This window comes from Oryctolagus cuniculus, chromosome 1 (assembly GCF_051225735.1).
Source record: "Oryctolagus cuniculus isolate XC-2025 breed Fujian yellow rabbit chromosome 1, ASM5122573v1, whole genome shotgun sequence".
Classification (NCBI taxonomy): Eukaryota; Metazoa; Chordata; class Mammalia; order Lagomorpha; family Leporidae; genus Oryctolagus; species Oryctolagus cuniculus.
This window is the reverse complement of record NC_142867.1, coordinates 212568661-212593314: the sequence shown is the minus strand read 5'-3', so window position 1 is coordinate 212593314 and position 24654 is coordinate 212568661. Positions and strand designations below refer to the sequence as shown.

At 43.0% G+C, this 24654-nt stretch overlaps 1 long non-coding RNA gene across 1 annotated transcript in view; it reads left to right on the top strand.

Moving 5' to 3' along the window:
• LOC127490509 (uncharacterized) overlaps window positions 1-24654 on the top strand; it is a 163928-nt gene that overhangs the window by 48996 nt on the left and 90278 nt on the right. Inside the window, exon 2 of the long non-coding RNA XR_016213830.1 lies at window positions 1781-1905. This is a non-coding gene — a long non-coding RNA (uncharacterized LOC127490509). The remainder of the gene's footprint in view (window positions 1-1780; window positions 1906-24654) is intronic.

Here is a 24654-nt window from a genome sequence, read left to right as displayed (position 1 = left end):
AAAACAAATTTCCCTAAGCCTCACTTATCTTGTGTTACTCCACTCTTCAGATTAAACACTGGCTCCCAGCTGCCTCCTTAAAACAAGAGGCACATGCGTATACATTACAATTTTTGTAGTTATTACAACAGCAATTCATGCTTAATGTGCCAAAATACAAAAGAAAAAAAGCAAATGGAAAAATAGAACATCTACTATTGAATCACTTTGAGATAATCACTGTAAAATTTCCATATTTTTCTGTGCCTTTATATTTTATCAACATGCTATCAATTAGTGCATACTGTTTCATACCCAGCTTTCCCCCTCTTCATCATATATTCTGAATTTTTTTTTCAAAGTATAAATATATTGATTCAATGAATCAGTGGTTTCATTACAGCCATGGAACAGATTAACAATAACTGACTTGTTTAATTCCCTGTTGTGCAGCAGTACTTGCTTTCTATTATAAATGACATTACACAGTAGATTCCTGTGCATGCAGCCTGTACACATTAATATTTTCTTTAGTTTTTTTAAAGGCCCTAAATTTTAAAATTCTCTGCTAATGGCTGTGAACAACCACAAAGATACCACCTCAGTATTGATTACAGTTAAAAAAGCTACAAATAAATTTTACACGCATTTTAAAATATGGAATCTGTGAATAATGGGGATGAACTGTGTGTGCATGCTGAATCCAGTTAAGAGCACTTACAAATAAGTGAAAGTTGGGGCAGGCATTCAGCCTAGTTGTTGAGATTCCCACATCTCACATCAGAATGCCTGAGTTCCACTCCAGACTTCGGCTCCCACATCCAGCTTCTTAATAATGCACACCTTGGAAGGCAGCAGGTGATGGCTTCAATGGTTGGGTCCTTGTCGCCCATCTGAATTGAGTTCTGAGCTCTTGTCTCTGGCCCTGGACTTTGTAATCATTTGAGGAATGAAAGAGCAGATAGAAGCTTTTCCCTCTCCCTCTCCCAATCCCTCTCCCTCTCCCTCTCCCTCTCCCTCTCCCAATCCCCTCCCACCATGTGTGTGTGTGTGTATGTGTCTGTATCTGTCTGTCTTCCTCTCAGTTAAAGAAGTAAAGACAGAGATAAGGAGAAATCCAAGTATTGAGTTTGAGGCAAATCAACACACACCCACCTACTGGGAGGGGAAGAGAGGAAGAAAAAAAGGGTGGAAGGAGGATGGGGAGGCAGAGGTAAAAGAATGCTGCACCGTCATCTGTGACAAGCCACCAGGAGGTTCATGGAAAAACTGGAAAAATGTCTTAGAAGCTAAATAAAGAGAATTCCAGGAAATTATCACAGTGAAGAAATGAAAATTAGAAAATTTATATTTTCTAATTGTATGTGGGTGGGAATTCTCTAGAAACTGGGTTTCTTGGCTGAAGAGTGCCCACATTTTAAGACCTCTGAGATGTATTGCTAATTGCCTTTCAAAAAGTGTGTACCAACTTATTTTCCAAGCAGTGTACAATAGTTTTAATTTCCAAACACTTTCAATAAGTTAGTCTTTTCCAAATTTATGGGAAACATACGACTATGATTTGGATGTGGTTTGAGTGTGTCCCCAAGCATTTAACGTTGGAAACTTGGTCCACAGTGTGGTAATGTTAGAGGTAGTAGAACCATTAAGAAGAGAGGCCTAGTGGACGATGGTTGTCATTTGGGGACATAGCCACTGGAAGGGATTAGTTTTCATGGAACCATGATTAGCTCACTCAAGAGTGGGGTGTTATAAGAAAACCAGCCTGAGCCCTGAATTTCTTTCTGTCTTTCCTCTCTAGGCTCCCTCTGGGTACCACCTGCCATGTTGGTGGTATGGGGGTTCACCAGAGGCTGAACCAATAAGACTGCCTAATCTTGGACTTTCAGCCTCCCAAACTGCCAGCTAAGTAAACCTCTCTTATTTGTAAGTTATCCAGCCTCAGATATTTTGTTATAGCAACAGAAAATTCTCGAATGTACAGACTTTCTCTTGAACTTTTGAATGATTTTGATGACTAATAATGTTGGAGATTTGTTCATATATTTATTGTTTTTTGTTTTTATTATTGTTTTTTCACTTTCTTGTTTTTGACACTGATTCCATTTAGTTTCCTCATTTTTTGTAATATAGGGCTATTCTTTTTCTCACTACATTATAAAATATTTAATAGAGTAAAGATTTAAATTTCCTCCCTACAACATACATTTTTTTGTTTTCTAGTTTGTCATTTGCTTTTTTTCTTCTTCAGTACAAAAGTTTATTTATAGAGAGTTCAATGTATCAGTGTTTCTTTTTATATTGTCTGATTTTTTTGTTATAGGAAAAACTTTCATATATATATATGATATTTTCATGGTATTTTTAAAAACATTAACTCTTGATTCCAACTGCAGTTACTTTGGTCTGTGATGTAAGGTGAATCTGTAACTTAATCTACCCTCACTTCGTTAATCCATTAATTCAACAAAATTTCCCATGGAATATAAATGGTATCTTTGTAATTTAAAAATCTTTAGATAGCTATATTCTGAGTTTTCTATTCTACTTCTTTGATCTATCTTTCTATTCTGACACTTTTACAGCAATATTTTATTTATTGTAGGTACATAATACATCTTAAAATCCAGTAAAGCAAGTTTTTCCACATTATTCTTCTTTTTCAGTATTCTTTTGACAGTTCTCATGCACTTATTTTTCTAGCTGGACTTAAGAATTATTTTCTCAGGTTCCAAGAATACCATTGTAATTTTGGCTGAAAAAAAATAGCAAGTCTGTAAATTAATGTGAAGGCTTACCGTCTTTGCAGAGTCTGACTTCCCACCCAGGAGCATGGCCTTTGTCTCCCTCTACTCAATTCTTCACTTATGCCTCACTGTACAATTTAATGAATACTTTGTTAAATTTATTGTTAGATAATTTAACTTGTCAGTTCCTTGGTTTAACTGAGATATTTTTTAATTCCTATTTTTCCAACTGATCATTGCTGATTCCATTAACTAAGATAAATTCTTTTGGACTTTCCTGGGAGAAAATCTTAGCATCTGAAAATCATTATAGTCTGATTTCTTCCTGTAAACTATGTCTACATCTTATTTATTTTTCCTGTCTTATTGCACTGATTAAACTCCTAAAGCAAGGTTAAAAAATGGGAGTGAAGGTTGACAATTCTTTCCTCTTCCTAGTGTTTCCCAAGTAAGGATATAATTGGCTGTTGCTTTCAGATGATTCTTCTGTCTCATGTGAAAGAAGCAGATTTAAATTCTTAGTTTCTTTTTTAAAATATTGAATGACTATTGGATTTTATCAAATGTCTTTTTGGCATCTTTTGCAATGATCATATGGTTTTTCTCCTCTTTGACCTGTTGATATGATGAATTATGTTAATAGATTTCCTCGTATTAAATGATCCTACATTCTTGGAATAAAGTCCACTTAGTTATCCTGCATTATTCTTCAAACACACGGCTGGATTTAATTTGATAATATTTTATTTAGGATTTTTGCTTCTATGTTTTTGAGATTGGCCTATAGAGAGTTTTTTTTTTTTTTGAGAGAGTCTGTGTTAGGGTTTGATTTCAGGGTTTTTCTGGCTTTCCAAAATAAAATGGGATGCTCTTCATCTTGAATCAATTAAGGGATATTCTAATATGGCTATGAAGGCTCACCATGTTGTGTGATGGAAAGAATGTAGGACTGGTAGGGAATTAGAATACCAGGGTTCAATTCTTGTCTTTCTCCATTAGTTTTATAAAGTTGTGCAAATTGTTTAATTCCCTAAAATTCCATATTTTTATCTTTAAAATGAAGATTATACTTAATTTATACCCCAACTACCTGAAAAAGTATAACAGCCCAATGAGTTAATGAGGATGAAAACACTTTGCAAGGAGGGAGACACCACTTATCAAGTCCTTGTTCCATACAAGATGCTGTGTGTGACATTTTATACATGAGAATCCTCACTGTAATCCACACTTGCTCCAATTGCCATGAGGACTCCTTAGCGTCCTATAGCTCAGTGGTCTCTGGACCAGCATCACAGCACCCCCTGGGGGCATGTTACAAGTGTAGAATCTCCAGCCTCACCTACTGAATCAGAGCCAGCATTTTTGCAAGTCCTGCAGGGCAATTCACATTCATGGTCAAGTTTCAGAAACACCTGTGGCCCCTACATGATAGTGCTGCAGATTCTTCAGTGTCAGAATAGAAATACAACTGTAGCATTAGGAATGATTCCAATGATAACTTTCTTGTTTTATAAATCTCATATTCTGGGTGAAATAGCTGCACCATTGAGACTGTAAATGTTAGCCATGTAGAGCAAATCTCTTGGATATGCACATTTTTACTCCAAAGGTGACTGTTTTTGGAGACCGAGCAAAACTGACCCATCCGTTGTGAGTTACTTTCCTATCAAGTCCAAAATGTGAAAGAGGTTTTAGTGCCTGCAGATGTACTCTTCTCTGGGGAGCCTCAATCATACTGCATTTCCCATCAGTCAATCTGAAGGCATTTTTCAGCTGATCCTATGAACAATCACAGATCTTTCAATGGGGCAAGGATTACTATATCATTTTCATCACAAAGATTACCCTAGTCACTCCTCAAACATGTTTTGGCTTCTACCAAGAGCAAAGAGTAGCATGCACTAAGCTTTTGTGCACATATTAATATACATACATGCCTGTATACACATGCCTAGAGAATATTTGAAACCGTGGCAGAAACAGAAACCATGGCTACCAAGAGATAAACAAGGATTCCCTCTGTGGGAGTCTGCAGGGATGTGTAATGCAATTGAGGTGACTGTTTGCAGGCTGTGGCTGGCAGTCACCATGGAGACTGGCAGTTGGATGAGGGAAATCCTCCACAGTGACGTTGCCAACAGCTGTTTCATTCCTCTGGGTCTTGCACGCAAGCAATTCTTTCACATCCTACATTGGAGAGAGATGCAGGTGTGTCTTTTGCTAAGCTAGGGAAGCAGGAGGAGAAAGTCCAATGTAAAGATTTCTAATCATGACATTCTTTCATGATGAAGAAACTATTTCTCTTACAAGGTTTTAAATGGACATTTAAAAAAGAACATGTATCCTATCAAGTATACCGTTGTTTAACTGAAAGTATAGAATGTTTTATGAATGTGAAGGATTTCACTATATATGTCTTACAAATGTGTATTAGAACTTTCTTCCCAGGTCAGATGCTTTATCTGTGGAGCTTTACCCTGCTCCCTAGATAGGTGGGGCAGAAATAATTGCTTCTGTGACTGCAGGCACCCAGTTATTTATGAGTCCGTCACAACTTCTCATTTACACTGTAAGTTTAGGTATAGCTATCTTCTGTGCTTAGTTTATCTTCAATTTTTCCCTTCCTGGGATTGGGTCCATGGCCTAACCAGGCTGTTTTGATCACTGTATCTAGAAAAGTTCCAATGCAAAGCTTATTTACAATTATAAGTTCTGTATACTTGTGTATTGTGTAGCCAATTGCCATAAACCTAGTGTTTTTTTTTTTTGTTTGTTTGTTTTTACAGACAGAGTGGACAGTGAGAGAGAGACAGAGAGAAAGGTCTTCCTTTCCATTGGTTCACCCTCCAATGGCCGCTGCGGCCAGCGCACCACGCTGATCCGAAGGCAGGAGCCAGGTGTTTATCCTGGTATCCGTGGAGTGCAGGGCCCAAGGACTTGGGCCATCTTCCACTGCACTCCCCGGCCATAGCAGAGAGCTGGCCTGGAAGAGGGGCAACCTGGACAGAATCATCTGACGCCCCGACCGGGACTAGAACCTGGTATGCTGGCGCTGCTAGGCGGAGGATTAGCCTATTGAGCTGCGGCGCCGGCATAACCTAGTGTTTAAAATACACATAGATATTATATTACAATTCATATGGTCAGCTATTTGGTTTTGGTCTAGCTGATTTCTCTGCTCAGGGTCTCATAAAGCTGCAATCAAGGTGTCAGCTGCACTGCATTCTTTTTAAAAACAATTAATTTTTATTTATTTATTTGAAAGAAAGAGAAATATATCTAATCTGCTAGTTCTTTTCCCCCAGTGCTTCGAACAACCAGGGCTGGGTAAGGTCAAAGCCAAGAGCCTGAAATTCAATCCAGGTCTCCCACATGGGTGACAGGGTCCCATGTACTTGAGCCATCATCTGCTACCTTCTAGGGTGTGCATTAATAGGAAGCTAAAAACAGAAGTAAAGCTGAGACTTGAATCCAGGCCCTCTGATATGGAATGCCAGTGTCCCAAGTCACGTCTTAGCCACTGAGCCAAATGCCTTTCCCTGCATTCTTTTTTTAAAATTATTTTTATTTTTATTTATTTATTTATTTATTTTTGACAGGCAGAGTAGACAGTGAGAGAGAGAGACAGAGAGAAATGTCTTCCTTTGCCGTTGGTTCTCCCTCCAATGGCCGCCGCAGCCGGCGCGCTGTGGCCAGCACACCACGCTGATCCAATGGCAGGAGCCAGGTACTTATCCTGGTCTCCCATGGGGTGCAGGGCCCAAGCACTTGAGCCATCCTCCACTGCACTCCCGGGCCACAGCAGAGAGCTGGACTGGAAGAGGGGCAACCGGGACAGAATCTGGTGCCCCGACCGGGACTAGAACCCTGTGTGCCGGTGCTGCAAGGTGGAGGATTAGCCTAGTGAGCCACGGCGCCGGCCTTTCACTGCATTCTTATCTGGAGGCCCACTGGGGGAAGAATTTGCTTCCAAGCTCACTGAATTGTTGTCAGAATTCATTTCCTCATGGCCTACAGGAGCCAAGGAAGCCTATGTAAATTCTTTAGACTGCCCATGGTTCCTCCACCACATGGCCCTCTCCTTAGGAATTCATAACACAGCAGCTTCCTTGTTCAAGGCCAGTGGGAGGCAAGGGCAACTCAAGAGGCAGGAACTTATATAGGGTATGGTAATCATGGGAGTGACGCCTTATAACCTTTGCCATGTTGGTGAGAAGTAACTCACCAACACTCAGAGAGAGGATTATACAAGAGTGTGGACATTAAGAGTTGGGGATTATCTTACGGTGTGGAGGCTCTGATGACATTTTGAGTGAACTGTCCATTCAACTGTACCAAAAGCATGAATATTCCATTTGGGCTATCTTAGGATAGGAAAGGAAACACTCATCCATTATGCTACTCTATTATCACCCATATTCCATGTTCTTGTCAGAGTTGAGTTTTATCTTACGCAAGATACCTGAATTGTCTTGTATGTTGAATCTAGGACTTTCATAAAAGGTTTATTTTACTATTTTGGCTATTTTTTGTATTTAGGCAAAAAGTTGCAAGATATCCAACCAGGTTTACAAAGAAAACCAGTAATGTTTCAGAAGGCTGAGTTATAAATATTTCACATGGTCCTGTGCAAAATGACCATAGCATTCATGAGAATGGGCCTGTCTGACTGTAGGGAGGATGATGGACAAAGCCCCTAGCTCTTCTGAGGCTCATAGATGCATGCAGGCCAAAGCTACTCTAGCTGTAAGCCAGTGACTGAGCTTGTCAGAGACTCTAAAGGAGGCCTGGTTCTGTGTGATGAGGAAACATCCAGCAGACCACCTTGGCCTGAGGATTCCCGACTGGCCTCGCCAGACTTTGCTCAGAGATCCGTCTGAGAAGCCACCTACCGAGCCCTCCCTCTTTTGGTCAGATCTGTCTTGTGATCTGATGCCTTGCCCAGCTTATTTGATCCCCTCACTCTTTCTTCTCTCACAGGTATTTCCCATAATATGACTCTAGCACATTTAATCCTGTCTTGAGAACAAATGGATCCAATTATTATCATATGCACAAATCTGCAAAATCACTCCATGCTGTACACTCGAGTCAGGTTCCCACCTCTCAGATGACCCCAGAAATGGCATGGGGAACATAGGAAAAAATATGGACCCCAGACTCAGGAGACTTGAGGTTGAATCTTGGTACTGTGTACTGGACAACCTTGGGTGAGTCGATCTTTCCAGCTCTCATTTATCTTATCTTTAGGGTGGTAATGATCCATTTATCATAGAGTTAAAATAAATTGTTCCTAAAGACATGATGCCTGGAATAGAGAAGGAGCTTAGAAGTCTGGTTGTGTTTTGCCAGGTGCAGTAAAAGATGCATTCCTATGAGATGCATCTTTTCCTAAATCTCATTATCAGAGGTACAGGAACGGACACAGGATGTTTTGCAGAGCATCACTATGGATGAGAACATTGCACAAAACCCCACTAAATTAACATTTCATGGGGCCGGCACTGTGGCATAGTGGGTAAAGCTGCCACCTGCTGTGCCAACATCCCACACGGGCGCCAATTCAAGTCCCAAATAGCACAGCTCTGGCACTTGCGACCAATTGGGGAGTGAACCAGCAGATGGAAGACCTCTCTCTCTCTGCCTCTCTTTCTCTCTGTAACTCTGACTTCCAAATAAATGAATAAATCTTAAAAAAAACATCATTTTGTGACCCATGTCTGTGCAAGGCTGGGCAAGGAGGGACTGGGCAGTGGCATTTAAAGTTAGGGCCAGCAGGAAGAGGCTGGACCCATGCTCAGATCAGGGAAGCAGGGCAGATCCCACAGAAATGTGGAAGGATGGGACCTGCTGGCCACTGTTCCTCTCTTCAGTTCATCAGACTTTTCAGTGGGCATTATAACAGTTTCTCAGAGGGACTGTAGAGAAGCCCTTCACTCCTCTCTCCTCCCATTCAGTTTAGCCTCTACCTTCTGGGTGGGATCTATGGCTGGATCTAGTGAAATTTCTTTCCTTCTCAGCATCTCCTCATTCCCCCTCCCCCATCCATTTTCAGTTCATCTAAGCCACTTTTACCAGGAAACAGAGACCTTCTACCTTTAGGTAATACCAGCTAGAAGTGGAGCTGCCTTTAGGGAAAGTGTGTACCTCAGGTTGCATGGCTAGTGCACATGCATGTGCTGAAGTTCAAAGCTTAGGTTTGGGACTCAAACATATATGGCTTCTAATCCTGTGCTCTTCTCCTGTGGATCCTGGGCAAGCTGATCAGCCTCTGTGAGCCTGATTCCCTTCATCTGGAAAATGGATTAATGGTTCCTTTCTCTTCTACTGTGAGACTGATGACCTCTTATAGGGGCTTGCACATGGGATGGGCTCAGTGCTTTGGTCTAAGTGTTGTTCCTCCAAAGTGTGTAAGTTGGAACCTCATACCCAGTGTTAGTGTTCAGAGGTGGGGTCTTTTGGGAAGTAATTCAGCCATTGGTATTCGTATCCTTAGAACTGAGACTAAAAAACCATATGATTATCTCAATAGATGCAGAGAAAGCATTTGATAAAATACAACACCCTTTCATGATGAAAACTCTAAGCAAACTGGGTATGGAAGGAACATTCCTCAATACAATCAAAGCAATTTATGAAAAACCCACGGCCAACATCCTATTGAATGGGGAAAAGTTGGAAGCATTTCCACTGAGATCTGGTACCAGACAGGGATGCCCACTCTCACCACTGCTATTCAATATAGTTCTGGAAGTTTTAGCCAGGGCTATTAGGCAAGAAAAAGAAATTAAAGGGATACAAATTGGGAAGGAAGAACTCAAACTATCCCTCTTTGCAGATGATATGATTCTTTATTTAGGGGATCCAAAGAACTCTACTAAGAGACTATTGGAACTCATAGAAGATTTTGGCAAAGTAGCAGGATATAAAATCAATGCACAAAAATCAACAGCCTTTGTATACACAGGCAATGCCATGGTTGAGGAAGAACTTCTAAGATCAATCCCATTCATAACAGCTACAAAAACAATCAAATACCTTTGAATAAACTTAACCAAGGATGTAAAGGATCTCTACGATGAAAATTACAAAACCTTAAAGAAAGAAATGGAAGAGGATACCAAGAAATGGAAAAATCTTCCATGCTCATGGATTGGAAGAATCAATATCATCAAAATGCCATTCTCCCAAAAGCAATTTATAGATTCAATGCAATACCAATCAAAATACCGAAGACATTCTTCTCACCTGGAAAAAAAATGATGCTGAAATTCATATGGAGACACAGGAGACCTCGAATAGCTAAAGCAATCTTGTACAACAAAAACAAAGCTGGAGGCATCACATTACCAGATTTCAGGACATACTACAGGGCAGTTGTTATCAAAACAGCATGGTACTGGTACAGAAACAGATGGATAGACCATTGGAACAGAATAGAAACACCAGAAATCAATCCAAACATCTACAGCCAACTTATATTTGATCAAGGATCCAAAACCAATCCCTGGAGTAAGGACAATCTATTCAATAAATGGTGCTGGGAAAATTGGATTTCCACATGCAGAACCATGAAGCAAGACTCCTACCTTTCACCTTACACAAAAATTCACTCAACATGGATTAAAGACTTAAATCTAGACCTGACACCATCAAATTATTAGAGAGCATTGGAGAAACTCTGCAAGATATAGGTACTGGCAAAGATTTCCTGGAAAATACCCCAGAAGCACAGGCTGTCAAAGCCAAAATTAACATTTGGGATTGCATCAAATTGAGAAGTTTCTGTACTGCAAAAGAAACAGTCAGGAAAGTGAAGAGGCAACCAACAGAATGGGAAAAAATATTTGCAAACTATGCAACAGATAAAGGGTTGATAACCAGAATCTACAAAGAAATCAAGAAACTCCACAACATCAAAACAAACAACCCACTTAAGAGATGGGCCAAGGACTTCAATAGACATTTTTCAAAAGAGGAAATCCAAATGGCCAACAGACACATGAAAAAATGTTCAAGATCACTAGCAATCAGGGAAATGCAAATCAAAACCACAATGAAGTTTCACCTCACCCCAGTTAGAATGGCTCACATTCAGAAATCTACCAACAACAGATGCTGGAGAGGATGTGGGGAAAAAGGGACACTAACCCACTGTTGGTGGGAATGCAAATTGGTTAAGCCACTATGGAAGTCAGTCTGGAGATTCCTCAGAAACCTGAATATAACCCTACCGTTCGACCCAGCCATCCCACTCCTTGGAATTTACCCAAAGGAAATGAAATTGGCAAACAAACAAGCTGTCTGCACATTAATGTTTATTGCAGCTCAATTCACAATAGCTAAGACCTGGAACCAACCCAAATGCCCATCAACAGTAGACTGGATAAAGAAATTATGGGACATGTACTCTATAGAATACTATACAACAGTCAAAAACAACGAAATCCGGTCATTTGCAACAAGATGGAGGAATCTGGAAAACATTACGCTGAGTGAATTAAGCCAGTCCCAAAGGGACAAATATCATATGTTCTCCCTGATCAGCGACAACTAACTGAGCACCAAAGGGGAAACCTGTTGAAGTGAAATGGACACTATGAGAACCAGTGACTTGATCAGCTCTTGTCCTGACTGTTGATGTACAATGTAATACTTTATCCATTTTAGTATTTTCTCTTTGTTTTGTTCTAGTACCATTGGTTGAACTCTGTAATTAACACATAATTATTCTTAGGTGTTTAAATTTTAACTGAAAATTGATCCCCGTTAAATATAAGAGTGGGAATAAGGGAGGGAGGAGATGTACAATTTGGGACATGCTCAATCGGACTTGCCCCAAATGGTGGAGTTAGAATCATGCCAGGGGTTTCCAATACAATCCCATCAAGGTGGCATGTACCAATGCCATCTCACTAGTGCAAGTGATCAATTTCAGTTCACAATTGATCATGCTGTTAGGTCTAAGAGTCAAAGGGATCATACAAACAAGACTAGTGTCTGCTAATACTAGCTGATAGAATCAAAAAGGGAGAGAATGATCCATCATGGGAAGCGGGATACACAGTAGACTCATAGAATGGCGGATATCCTAAATAGCACTCTGGCCTCAGAATCAACCCTTAAGGCATTCGGATATGGCTGAAGAGCCCATAAAAGTATTTTAGGCATGGAAAGCCAAGACACTCTGGAAAAAAAAATAAAAAAAAGAAGACCTAAATGGAAGATCTCTGCAAGTGAGATCCCAGTGGAAAGAAGGGAGGAGAGAACTTCCACTTTGACTATGACCCTGTCGGAATAAGATTGAAGTCAGAGAACTCAAAAGGCTTCCATAGCCTTGGCAACTCATGACTAGAGCCTAGGGAGATTACTGATGCCATAAACAAGAGTGTCAAATTGTTAAGTCAACAACAGGAGTCACTGTGTACTTACTTCTCATGTGGGATCTGTCCTTAGTGTGTTGTCCAATGTGAAGTAATGCTATAACTAGTACTGAAACAGTATTTTACACTTTGTGTTTCTGTGTGGGTGCAAACTGATGAAATCTTTACTTAATATATGTGGGGAGCAACTCAGACTAGACTAAGTTACTGGAATTAAGACTTATTCTATGCATCTGCTCTCCCACAATATGGTGCTGGGAGAGGAGTAAACAGCTTCTACACAGCTGCCCCCAGTTCAACCAATAAACTGCAGGACCTGCTCCTGATTGGAGGAGAGCAGCATGCTTGGCGAGTGGGTAGTAGAGTTGGGATTGGTGGAAGAGGACTATAAAGGAGGAGAGAGACAACATGCACCAGGAACATCTATCTGAAGGGACATCTGAGCAGCCCCCGAGAGAGCCGGCCGGCCGGCGGTGTGCCGCTCCCCCGCGGAAGTGGGGAAAGTGGCAGGGGGAACCGCCCTTCCACGGAGGTGGGAGGGACGGCAGCCAACCCGGGAAGAACCAGCAGTAAACCCAGGAAGGGCCGAGCAGCGCAGGGTCTAGTGTTGTTCCTCCGTGAAGAGGGGGAGTGACAAATATATACTAAATTGATCATCTGTATATAAAGATAATTGAAAATGAATCTTGATGTGAATGGAATGGGAGAGGGAGCGGGAGATGGGAGGGGTGTGATTGGGAGGGAAATTATGGGGGGGGAAGCCATTATAATCCATTAACTGTACTTTGGAAATTTATATTTACTAAATAAAAAAAAAATAAAAAATAATAAAAAAGAACTGAGACTAAAGGAGCTTCCCTTTCCTTTCTGCCATGAGGGTCACAGAATGGTGCCAACCAAGAGAAACAGGCTCTCACTGGATACCAGTGCTGCTGGCACTTTGACCTTGTTTTCCCAGGTTCCAGGACTGTATGCAACAATTTCCGTTGCTCACAGATCACCTGGTTTAATGGATTTCATTATAGCAGCCTGAATGGACTCAGGTACTCAGTGAGTTAGCTCCTTCCTTTCTTTGTGCACAATGTCATTTAAAAAGGCCTTCCCCTTCCCAATCATCCTAGTAGCAACTGTGGTTCTTGATAAAATGTATGAGGGTGGTTTGATGGTTTGCGTGTGGGTGTGTGGGTGTGTGTGCACACCAGCTGTGGCCGTACAGCTTTGGGAAATGAATACACTTGAATTCTGTGTGTAACAGTGAAGAGTAAATGGCCTTGAGTCTAGCTTCAGAGGTTGACCTAGACACATACACCACTCTCAAAAAGAAAAAAAAAAAAAAAGGAAACAAAAAGCTGTCAAAGGTGTAATGTTAGGGCCATTTTACAATGTAGACCCAGAAGCTCTTTTTAGTGTTCCCAAGGGAAAAAAATTTTTGAGGGGAGGGGCAGACAGGAACCTTCTGGCTAGAACCTTCCATCCATCTTCTTTCTGTCTTTTGCTTTGTTCAGGAAGGGAAACAAAAGGCTAGCTGTGTAGGATTTCCCCACCCCAATAAAAGGGTGACCCTAGGAAGCAAATCTGGGGTTAAGCTTCTTTATATGACTGATGCCAGAGGCAGAGAGGGGAAGTGGAGAGTTATGGGATCCAGCAAACCTTGGGTTCCCCCTGCACTTTGCCACTTATTATGTGATTTGGGGCAAGTACCTTCACCTCTCAGAGCTTCAGTTTCTGTAAAGTAGTCATAACACAATCAGCAATGACAGTGGCCTCTCATGAGGCTCAGATGGGATAATGACTGTGCTGTACATTTCAGATGTCAGCTATTTATGAGAAGACTATGTACATCATTGCCATTGAAAGGTGATCTTTAAATCACAGTGCCATGAGAACAGAATAACTGGGTCTGCCTTATAGTGAGTGACGAGACAACGACAATGATAATAAGGATAACGTTTGCATGATTCTGTGTGTTGGGACTGAAAAAAGCAACTTGGCTTGAAAGTAGGTGCTGAGAGACTTGTCTGGAAGCTGCCCTGGCATAGCATCATGCACACAGTTTTTATGCACCTATGTTGTATGTTGGCTCATTTGGGGGTTGCTGGGGGAAATGGAGGAGGTGGGGTGAGGGAGAACATTTTCACACAATTTTTTTCTGACAGGCAGATTTAGACAGTGTGAGAGAAAGACAGAGAGAAAGATCTTCCTTCCGTTGGTTCACCCCCAAAATGGCCGCTGCAGCTGGTGCTGTGCCGATCCCAAGCCAGGAGCCAGGTGCTTCCTCCTGGTCTCCCATGCGGGTGCAGGGCCCAAGAACTTGGGCCATCCTCCACTGCCTTCCTGGGCCACAGCAGAGAGCTGGACTGGAAGAGGAGCAACTGGGACAGAACCGGTGCACCAACTGGGACTAGAACCTGGAGTGCCGGCGCCACAGGTGGAGGATTAGCCTAGTGAGCTGTGGCACAGGCTCACACAATGTTTTAAAAAGGAGTTTTGGATCCCTTATCTCATCTGAGCTCCACATCTGCTCATCTCTCTCTTCTTGTTCCCATTTTATAAGGTAGTTGAATCTCAGAGAGGTTAGTTAACTTGCATAAGGCCACACAGATTGGAGCTGCGATTCTGAGCCAGGCCTAACTTGGATACCTCTGAGACAATGCATGTGCCAGGGCTTTGTCAGCAGAGCAATCCAAGTGGCAATGGACATCAGCACTTCTGTTGTATTTAAACAAAGGTGGCAACGGAAGCTTTGAGAAGTGCCATGGTTTCTTTATGGTTCCAGTGCTTAGAAACAATGGGGGAGTAGAAGCTTGGTTTCCCCATTCCCAGCCTTAGGGTTATTCTCTAGCCCTGTCCCCCTACCCACTTTTCTCTTTAAAAAATTAATAAAAAGGCAGCCAAGCAATGGCTAATGGGCTCACAGGAGGCTAGGAAATATACTTGTGAGGCAATCACAAGATTGCTTTTAGCGAAACACATGATCCTGGTAACACAAGGAATACAGAAATAAATTTCTTTGAATGCTCTTCAGCTTAATCAGCCCTGATGCCTGCTAAACTGTTCCTGATATTCTCTGATTCCTCCCCTCCCCTGCCTTGAAAGCCCCCACTAAAGCATCATGAAATAAGCTATAGGCATTTGGGGGCTTATTCAACTCTCTGAAGTGCTTGAGGATGCAATTTGTAGGCAAGATGTTAAAGAATTAAAACACACACGCATGCACACACACACACACACACCCCAATGCTGGCTGGTGCCAAGTTGCATTGTACCAATTTCTCCATGGCTCTGTGTGTTAGGTATGCATATGGTCCACACATTTTTCTAACACATGCCCCCAGGTGTCAGGGCCTGCTCTTTGGAGCGTATCAGCTAAATGTGGAGAGACGGCTGCATGGAGGAAATGAAAACGAAAAACCCCAGCTGCTCCTTAGAACACTGTAATAATGTGGAGGCTTGGCATGGTCCCTGCAGATGCAGTATCTGAAGAGGCGAGTTCTTCCAGGGCAGGACCAAGGGCACTGACTGTTGGTGGCCTAGCATGAGGTCTGCCATAGAGCAGGGGCTCAGGGAAGTAAGTGTGAATAAATGAATCAGTGAGCATGATGAGCAGTTAAATAGGTACAAGGAGAGAAAAGGCCCTCTGGATGAAGCTAATTGAAGTGACGTGATCTTCACCCCACCTTAGCCAATTCCTGCCTCAAAATCCACACATTTACAATTTTTTTATTTTTTACAGAAAGCTTTTATTTAATAAATATAAATTTCACAGGTACAACTTATGGATTATAACAGTTACATTTACAATTTTTTAAAAAAAATTTATTTGAGAGACAGAGGCAAGGAGGCAGGAAGGAGGAAAAGAGCCCGTGGCGGGGGGCAGGGAGAAGGGAGGGAGTGTGAAGCAGCGCCCATGTTCTAGTTCACTGCAGTGGCCGGGGCTGGGCCAGGACAAAGCCAGAAGCTACAAACTCCATCCAGATCTGCCACATGGGTTGTAGGGGCCTAATATTTGAGCCATCACCTGCTGCTTCCCTGGGTCTGTATCACTGGGAAGCTGGACTCTGGAGCAGAGCTGGGACACAGATTCCAAGCCTCTGTTTGGGATGAAGTATCCTAATCAATGGCTTAATTGCTGTGCCAATACCTGTCTTCTACCACCATTTTAAAGAATCTGCTATGTAGTATGGTGAGAAGGGGATAGGAATGAATTTGGTCGGCTGGAATTCATGACCAACAGGGTTGCATTTGGGCTCCCTTTGCTAATAAGGCGGTTGTTAAGTACCTAGGGCAATGTTGGGCACATTCCTTCCTCCATGCATCCCCTACTTACTAACCTACAGTGTGCCAGACCTGTAATCAAAAGGTGGTGTTCCTCAAAATTGAGTGGGTTTGGGGAATTTTATTATCATTGTTTAATTCCTTAGATAACTCCATTGAGTTAGAGATGATTATTCCTCTTCCTGGAGTGAAGAGGAATCCAAGCTTCTGAGGTGCTCCATGACCTTCCCTTGCCCTGAAACTAAACTAAATGTTTGAACTCGGGGTCAGAGGACACCAATGGTCATCTCACAGCACAGTTTGCTGGTTGTAGAGAAAAAGAATATGGAATGGGAATGCCTATTTTAAAGATTTTTATTTTATTTGAAAGTTGAGTTACAGAGAGTGAGAGGAAGAGACAGAGACAAAGGTCTTCCTTCCGTTGGTTCACTCCCCAAATGGCTGCAATGGCCGGAGCTGCGCCGATCCGAAGCCAGGAGCTAGGCACTTCTTCCTGGTCTCCCATGTGGGTGCAGGGGCCCAAGCACTTGGGCTATCTTCTACTGCTTTCCCAGGCCATACCAGAGAGTTGAACTGGAAGAGGGGCAGCCGGGACTAGAACTCGGTGCCCATATGGGGTGCCGGCACTGCAGGCGGAGGATTAACCTGTGCCACGGCGCCGGCAACAATGGGAGTGCCTTTTGACACAGTCATGGTGGCACCTCCATTCCCTAGGCCCTACTCACGTTTTCCCTTTATTAACCTGGCTGTGGGAAGCTGGCTGTGTAATCCCAGCTCAGATTTGCTGTTTGCACACCCATGTTCTTTATAGAAGGTTTATAGAACTGTCTGTTTCTCACAGGGCCTCAAGCTGCACCACTGATCACTCTGGGTCTTTTCTGATTCAGTATTATTGGCTCATATCCCTGCTGCAGTTTCTTCAACCCCAGGGACCAACATCAGCTTTGGGTTGAGTAGACCAACACCACTCATGACATGTGCAGATTCTAGCACAGATCCTGGGGGTAGGGATATGGTGGTGGTGCTGACAGCAGTGAGGATATCGTTTAAAACATATTAAATGGCTGGTCAGTGTTTCCCAAAAAGGAGAAAATAATCTAAAGCTGGCTTTCTCTGATAGCTTCAATTAAAACATTTTCTTTTCTTCTAAGGAATGCTGATAGGGCCATATACAGCTCACTTTCCTCCATGCTGTCATGGAAAAGGCAGGCTGGTGTGAGATGTTGTAAAATATTTCCATGCTGAAGTCATCTCTTCCATTCAGTGCAGTGTGTGGAGCTTTGGGGCCTGCATCCACCACTGGGCAGTGAGCTGAGGAAAAGGCAAATATCCCTTCAGAAAATCACACTGATCCCTGGGTGCCCATGCCAGGCCTGACTTGGGCTGCTTTGGTTTTGGGCCAGAGGAGAATCTGGTCTAGAATTGTCCTCAGGAGAGGCATGGTCTCCACTGGTTAATGAAAGGGAGGCCTGTTGGCCAGGCTGTGCCAGCTAGTGCAGTCTGTCTGCCCTGCACTTTCATGGGTGACACAGTAAGAAGCTGAGAGTGTCCCAGCACTTGTCAGAGTTCTGAGAGCACCTGCGATGCTCAGTGGACCAGAATTGCTTAGTTGGAGGCAGGGGAGCCTGGAGCTCCGGAGTGAGGAGTCTAGGTGAGCCTGGCAGAGTTAGAACCCTGGCTCCACCACAGAGTGCTTGGTGATGTTGGGTATGTTAATGTCTCCATGCCTCAGCTTCCTGGTTAGTCCTTAGGGGGACAATCATAGCACCCACCACACAGGGTGGTTTTGAGCATGTAATTCACTGTTATCAGGAAATGGCTTAGGACAGTGCCTGGCATGTAGTAAGCACTCAACATGCATAGTTACCATCAGTCTTTCAAGATTATCCAGTTCTACCCCTGAATTCAGTTTGATCTATGGAAACACTATGCAGGTTTGATGTGATTCCTTAAACCCACAGCAGTCGATGCAGAAAGCTTTTCTATCCTCTGTAAATGTTAGTGGGAGGTGGCTTCATTGTCCATACAATGCATTCCAGAAAGATCCTGGGCTCTGTTCATGGATATATTTGCTTTCTGTTGGCAAAACAGTGAGAGTGATGCTTCTGTGATTTCTTTTCTGCCATACCTATCAGGATGTTAGGATGTTACGCACTACTCGTGAGTGCCCCATGCCTCTATTTCTTTAACATGGAATATTTATCCTAAACCATTGCTTCTTAAATATAGGACTGGTGTTATGGTGCAGTGGTACAGTGGGTTAAGCCTCCACCTGCAATGCTGGCATCCCAAATGAGTGCTGGTTTAAGTTCCAGCTGCTCCATTTCTGATCTGGCTCCCTGCAAATGCACCTGGGAAAATGATGGAAAATGACTTGTGTTCTTGGGCCTCTGCCACCCACATGGGAGACACAGATGGATTTCCAGGCTCTAGGCTTTGTCTTTGGCCCAGCCCTGGCTGCAACTCTGGGGGATGAACTAGCAAATATAAGATCTCTCTCTTTCTTAACTCTACATTTCAAATAAGTAAATAAAATCTTTAATTTTTTTTCTCCCCATGGAGCCACTATATGCAAAATATAGGAACTGAAAAGAGTTTAGAGAACATAGTTTTAAGAATCTAGCAACCTGAAATTCCTTTTTTAAAAAGATTCATTTTATTTATTTGAAAGACAGATTTACAGAGAGAGGTAGAGACAGAGAAAGAGGTCTTCCATCTGCTGGTTCACTCCCCAGATGGCCACAATGGCCAGAGCTATGCTGATCTGGAGCCAGGAGCCAGGAGCTTCTTCCAGGTCTCCCACATGGGTGCAGAGGCCCAAGGACTTGAGCCATCTTTTACTGCTATCCCAGGCCATAGCAGAGAGCTGGATAGGAAGTGGAGCAGCCAGGACTAGAACTGGTGCCCATATGGGATGCTGGTGCTTCAGGCCAGGGCTTTAACCTGCTGTGCCACAGCACCAGTCCCCTGAAATTCCTTTCAAATACTTCATTTTAATTTAAAAAATATATTTTGAGCTTGAGCCCATTACAAATCTTTATTTGTATTAATATCAAATCAAGCCTCAGAAAGGTGCCCCTCCAGGTTTGTGCTGGCCCTCTTTGTGATAGTTATTAGTATTATTCAGCAAATTTTTCTGGCTTTTCCCCTTTCCAGGCACATAGTAGGACTGCATGTCCCGTCCTCTAGAAGGCAAGTGTGACCCTGTGGCTAGTTTTGTCAAGGGAAGTGTACCAACCTGGCCAGGGTGCAGGTTGCAGGTTGCCACCTTCCCTAGGAGGTCAAAGCATGGGCTGAGAGGAGCTGAGGGACTCTGATGAGCTAAGCTCTTCTGCTACACTGCACTGGTCGGGCTGAGTGAAGAACTAAGAAATGCCGTCGTTTGCAGCCACTGAGAGCTCAGGGCTGTTTGCCATTGCAAGACGGCCTAGCCTATCCTGACGGACTCACTCCTCATACCCTTCCTTAGCTACCTTCTAGGTCCTGAAGGGGCTCCTGTCCTCTGGTTTGAAAGCGTGGCCTGAAGCATCCTGTCTGGAACCACACACCTGGGAAGAGGAGGAGCACAGGATGAAGGAGAATGTTCAAATGCTATATTTCTCCTCTTTGATGGGAAGAGTCTTCCCTTATTGCTTTATAATTTTTAATAGACAGTGAATCATGTGAGATTCTTGAACCTTTGTTAGGGGACACTTTGCTAAGTGAAATAAGCCAGATGCAGAAAGACTACATTGTATGACCTCACTTACATGTGGATTCTAAGGAAGTAGAAACAGAGGGTAAAAAAGGGGTTACCAGAGGTCAGAGAAATGGAGAGATGTTGGTCCAAGGGTATGAACTTGCAGGTCTAAGATGAGTAAGGTCTGGAGGCCTAATGTGAAGCCTGGTGACCATGGTTAATAATAGCACACTGTCTGCTTGAAATTCACCAAGAGTCAATCTTAAGTATTGTGACAACACCCATGGATCCACGGGCACACACACACAACTAAGTAAGGGGATGGATATGTTAACTAGCTTGCCTGTAGTCATTGTTTCACAATGTGTGTGTATATATATACATATATATACACACATTATGCTTATATATACTTATATTATAATATATATACTTATATATATACACATTATACATACATATATATATATATCAGAACAGCATGTTGTACGTTTTGTCACAGTTTTGATGTGTTCATTATATTGGACTTCCATAAGCTAAAAAGAAGTCTCAATGCATACAGCCAAATCAACTTGTCATTTGCTCATTTGTGGGACATATCATTCTTGTAGCAGTTATTTGTCTACTAAGTGTCCGGGACTATGTGCTGTGTCTGAAAGTGTGAGTTGCAGGTTGAGGTTGAATTGGAAACCTCTGTTGAGGTTTCTGCTGCAATATCATGCTTTGAATGTAGTAAGCGTGTGGTAAATGGTGTGGATGGTGGGGGTGTCCCTTCACTAACATAATAACGCACACTCACACACCCTTCCCTTGCTTGCCTTTTACTTTAACTGTCCTGCTTTATAGCATACTGTTGATATACTAGTATATTTGTTTCTTTATGTAGGAATTATAGCATTTCACCTCTGAGTCTTCCAGTGAGGATAGACTTAATTTCTGAACAACAGATATTCAAGAAATTTTTGCTGAGTCAAACTGAGATGATGAATTAATGTGGCTTTGGAAGCCAACGGTAGAGTAATATGCCTGTCAGTATGCATCAAGTCCCCTTGTACTGACTCTAATTCTCAACCAAGCTCCTGCTTCTCAACAGAAGCTCTCACCTTGATCAGTGCAGTTCCCAAGGGCTGTCACAATGGGCCAATTGCATGGTAGTCTGACTTTTACTATTGCCCCTTTTCCAATAAAAAATGGAAAATGGCTGTAGGCCTTCATTTTACAAAGTGCTGTGGGATTCCTATTGCCCCAACTGGCAGGACCAAAGCAACCGTCAGGTCATTTGCATATGTCTAAAACACCCGGGAAACCAATTTGCATAAAAATCTTGCCAGCTTGGACTTTAGGAAAGAGGAAAATACATAAAAGAATGAAAATGATGGGTGTGGGAAAGATGAGAATACTAGAGGTATCAGAATCTAGGTGCTTTGCTTATCTGTTGCTGTATAACAAACCACAGTGTTGTGTGTCTCATAGTTCTGTTAAGTTCGCCTGAATCTCCCATGGTGGCTGGGGCTAGGGTCATTGTAATGTCTGACTGGGTTGACTTCTAAGATCACATCTTCACTTACATGTCTGGGCTCCCGTGTTCATGGACAGAACAGTGAGAGGCTGGCCAAGTCTGGGCTTCATCCTAGCATGGGGAGTCTGAGGAGAGGAGAAATTTTTTTTAACAGAATTATTTCTCTATATAAGTTATCTGACAGTGAAGAGAGAGAGAGAGAGGGAGAGAGAGAGAGAGGGAGAGAGAGAGAGAGAGAAAGAAAGAGAGAGAGAAAGAGAGAGAGAAAGAAAGAGAGAAGAAAGAGAGAAAGAGAATGATTCTCATCTGGTAGTTTATTCCCCAGGACTGGGCCAGACCAAAGCCAGGAGATGGGCACTCAATCCAAATCTCTCAACTGAGTGTTGGGCACTTAACTATCTGAGCCATAAACTGCTGTGCACATTAACAGGAAGATGGAATCAGAAGTGGAGCCAGGACTCTAACTCAGGCACTCTCATTATGGGATGTGGACATCTTAGGCAGAAGCTTAACCACTTTGCCAAACATCTGCCTCTGGGGAGTAGGATTTCTTACATGGGATCTAGATTCTCTTAGAACAGGATTCCTCAGCACTATTGACATTTTGCATCATTTTATGGTAGAGGGATGTCCTGTGCATTGGAGAATGTTTAGCAGCATTCCTGACTTCCATCAATTAGATGCTATAGGAGACTCTTCCCCTTCCCCCCCACCATCAAGTTATGCCATTGAAAAATATCTCCAGACATTGTTGAATGTTCCTTGAAAGCAAAATTGCCATAAGTTGAGAACTACTGCCCTACAGAGAATGTTGCAAGAGCCCCAGGTGGGAGTTGTGGAGTTTCTCCTGAACTAGCCTTGGAAGTTATGTACAGGCATGGCCTCTGCATTGATTGTGCTTGTCCAGAATGAATTCTGCCATTAGCCAGATTCAAGGGGGAAAGCACAATATAAGACCATGAATATAGGGAGAGATGGTTCATAATGGAAGTCATCTTTGGAAATCAGGAATTAACAGGATAACTCATAGGAGCAGTCTTCCAGGACTGTCTCTTCATTCTCCTTTTGAACTTCAGTTTCCTTTAATGACTCTTGGCTGGTTGACCCCATGTCTATGAATGGCACTGGATGGAAGACACCTAAATCATAGTTCCTATTCTTGAGTGTCTTGGAGGCCATCTGGGGAGGCCAACTAAAACCAGAGAGTTTTGACACGATGTGGTATATAATGAGTGTATGATGAGATACAAGGAGGCAAGGTGTGAAAGGAACATGGAGAAAGGTGTTGTTTTTGTACTGTTTTGTTCCTGGTGGTGACCGCACCTGGGCTGAGACTGGACAATGAGTGAAACAGTCCTGAAGAGATATGGACAAGGCACTTCTAAGCAAAAGCACAGTGCTTGGAAACAGAGGTGCATGGGAGTCCAGGCAGCAGCTCCAAACTGTAGACGTGTAGGTATAGGGTGGTGGTGAAGTGGAGCTGACTCCTGCAGAAAGGGGAGAGGTGGAATATGGAGACCCTGTGCAGCATGCTAAGGCACCATGACTTGATTCTGTGTCTATTGTTTTGCCAATTCCCAGCCTCTGCTATTTTGTTAAACAAACAGCAGTGAGGTTTTCCTTTAAAGGCACCTGCAACCTGCGGTTATAAGGGAGGCAACAATGAGCTCTGTAACCCAGGCTCAATATGATTCTATACCAGGATGGGTGGGTAGGCTGAGAGGGGCAGTCAGGCATGTCAGCTACCAACTAAGCACTGGGCCCTGGGCAGCGCTCTAGCAAGCTCTCTCTGACAGTCCCTGGGACAACTCTGTGGATTCACTCTCATTTGTAGATGACCTGAGAGTTGCAGACCGCAGGAGGCATGATCAGCGTCTCCTCGTCAGTGAGTTATAGAGTTAGGATTGGACCTGTCTGTCACACATTAGGGAGGAGTATTGGTAAAAAGAAAAAAATAGGGAGAGATGGAGGGAGAGGCTGTAACACTGCAATATGATGTGTTTTGTTGCTGAAGTGCTAGAGACCGTTGGCCTGTGGTTATGGCCTCAGTGTGTGTGTGTGGGTGCTCAGGGATGGGCTGGGGAGCGTCCACAATCTCAGTGATTCTGGTGCCTTCCCTGCTCTGTACATTTGCTGTACCCTTCCTTCCCAAAGGTTCAGAGGAGCCGCAGTGAGGAAGGCGCCTCTAATGTACCTGAAAGATAAAGAGGAGACTCTAAGCTGTCAGTCCTGAAGATGCCTCCAGGTAGCAGAGACCAGCTTCCTGGGAAGGCACCTGGCTGGACTTTGATCGAAATTCTTCCCTTTTGGGCCCATCCACAGGCTAAGATGAACAACTTTTGGTAAAGAAAAAATTCTCTGGGGCCAGTGTTGTAGTATGGTGAGTTACTCTGTGGCCTGTGATGCAGCATCCTGTATCAGCACTGGTTCAAATCCCAGCTGTTGCACTTCTAATCCAACTTTCTGCTAATGTGCCTGGTTCAGCAGCAGAATATGGCCTGAGTGCTTGAACCCCTGCCACCTGTGTAGGCGACCAGCATAGAATTCCTGGCTTTGGCCTGGCCCAGCTCCAGCTGTTATGGCCATTTAGGGGAGTGAATTAGCAGATGGACAGTCTGTCTCTCTCTCTCTCTCTCTCTCTCTCTGTGTATGTGTGTAACTCTGCCTTTTAAATAAATATTAAGAAAACAAGAAAAATTTCTCCCACATAGAGGAGGTCAGTTGAAAAGCCTGTCTATGTGGATCTACTTATGATGAGTCCCTGCTACTAAACCACCCTTTGCTCCCAGGATAAAGTCTTAACTTCTTAGCATGGCACAGTAAGCCAGCTTCTTTCTGAAGGCTTGTCTTCTGCTGTTGGCAGTGCCATCCCCATACGGAAATAAAGGTCCTTTTCCCCAAAATCCATGTTCTTGGCTCTTTGAATGTGAAGTCTTCCTCCATACTGCACCTCGTTTCTTCTCCCTGTCTGATACACCTACTCATCTTCTGAGTTCTTGGTTATGTATTTGGCACACAGCTATGAGTACTTTCTATGAGCAAAACCCAGTGCTATGCGGGGAGGGGGCA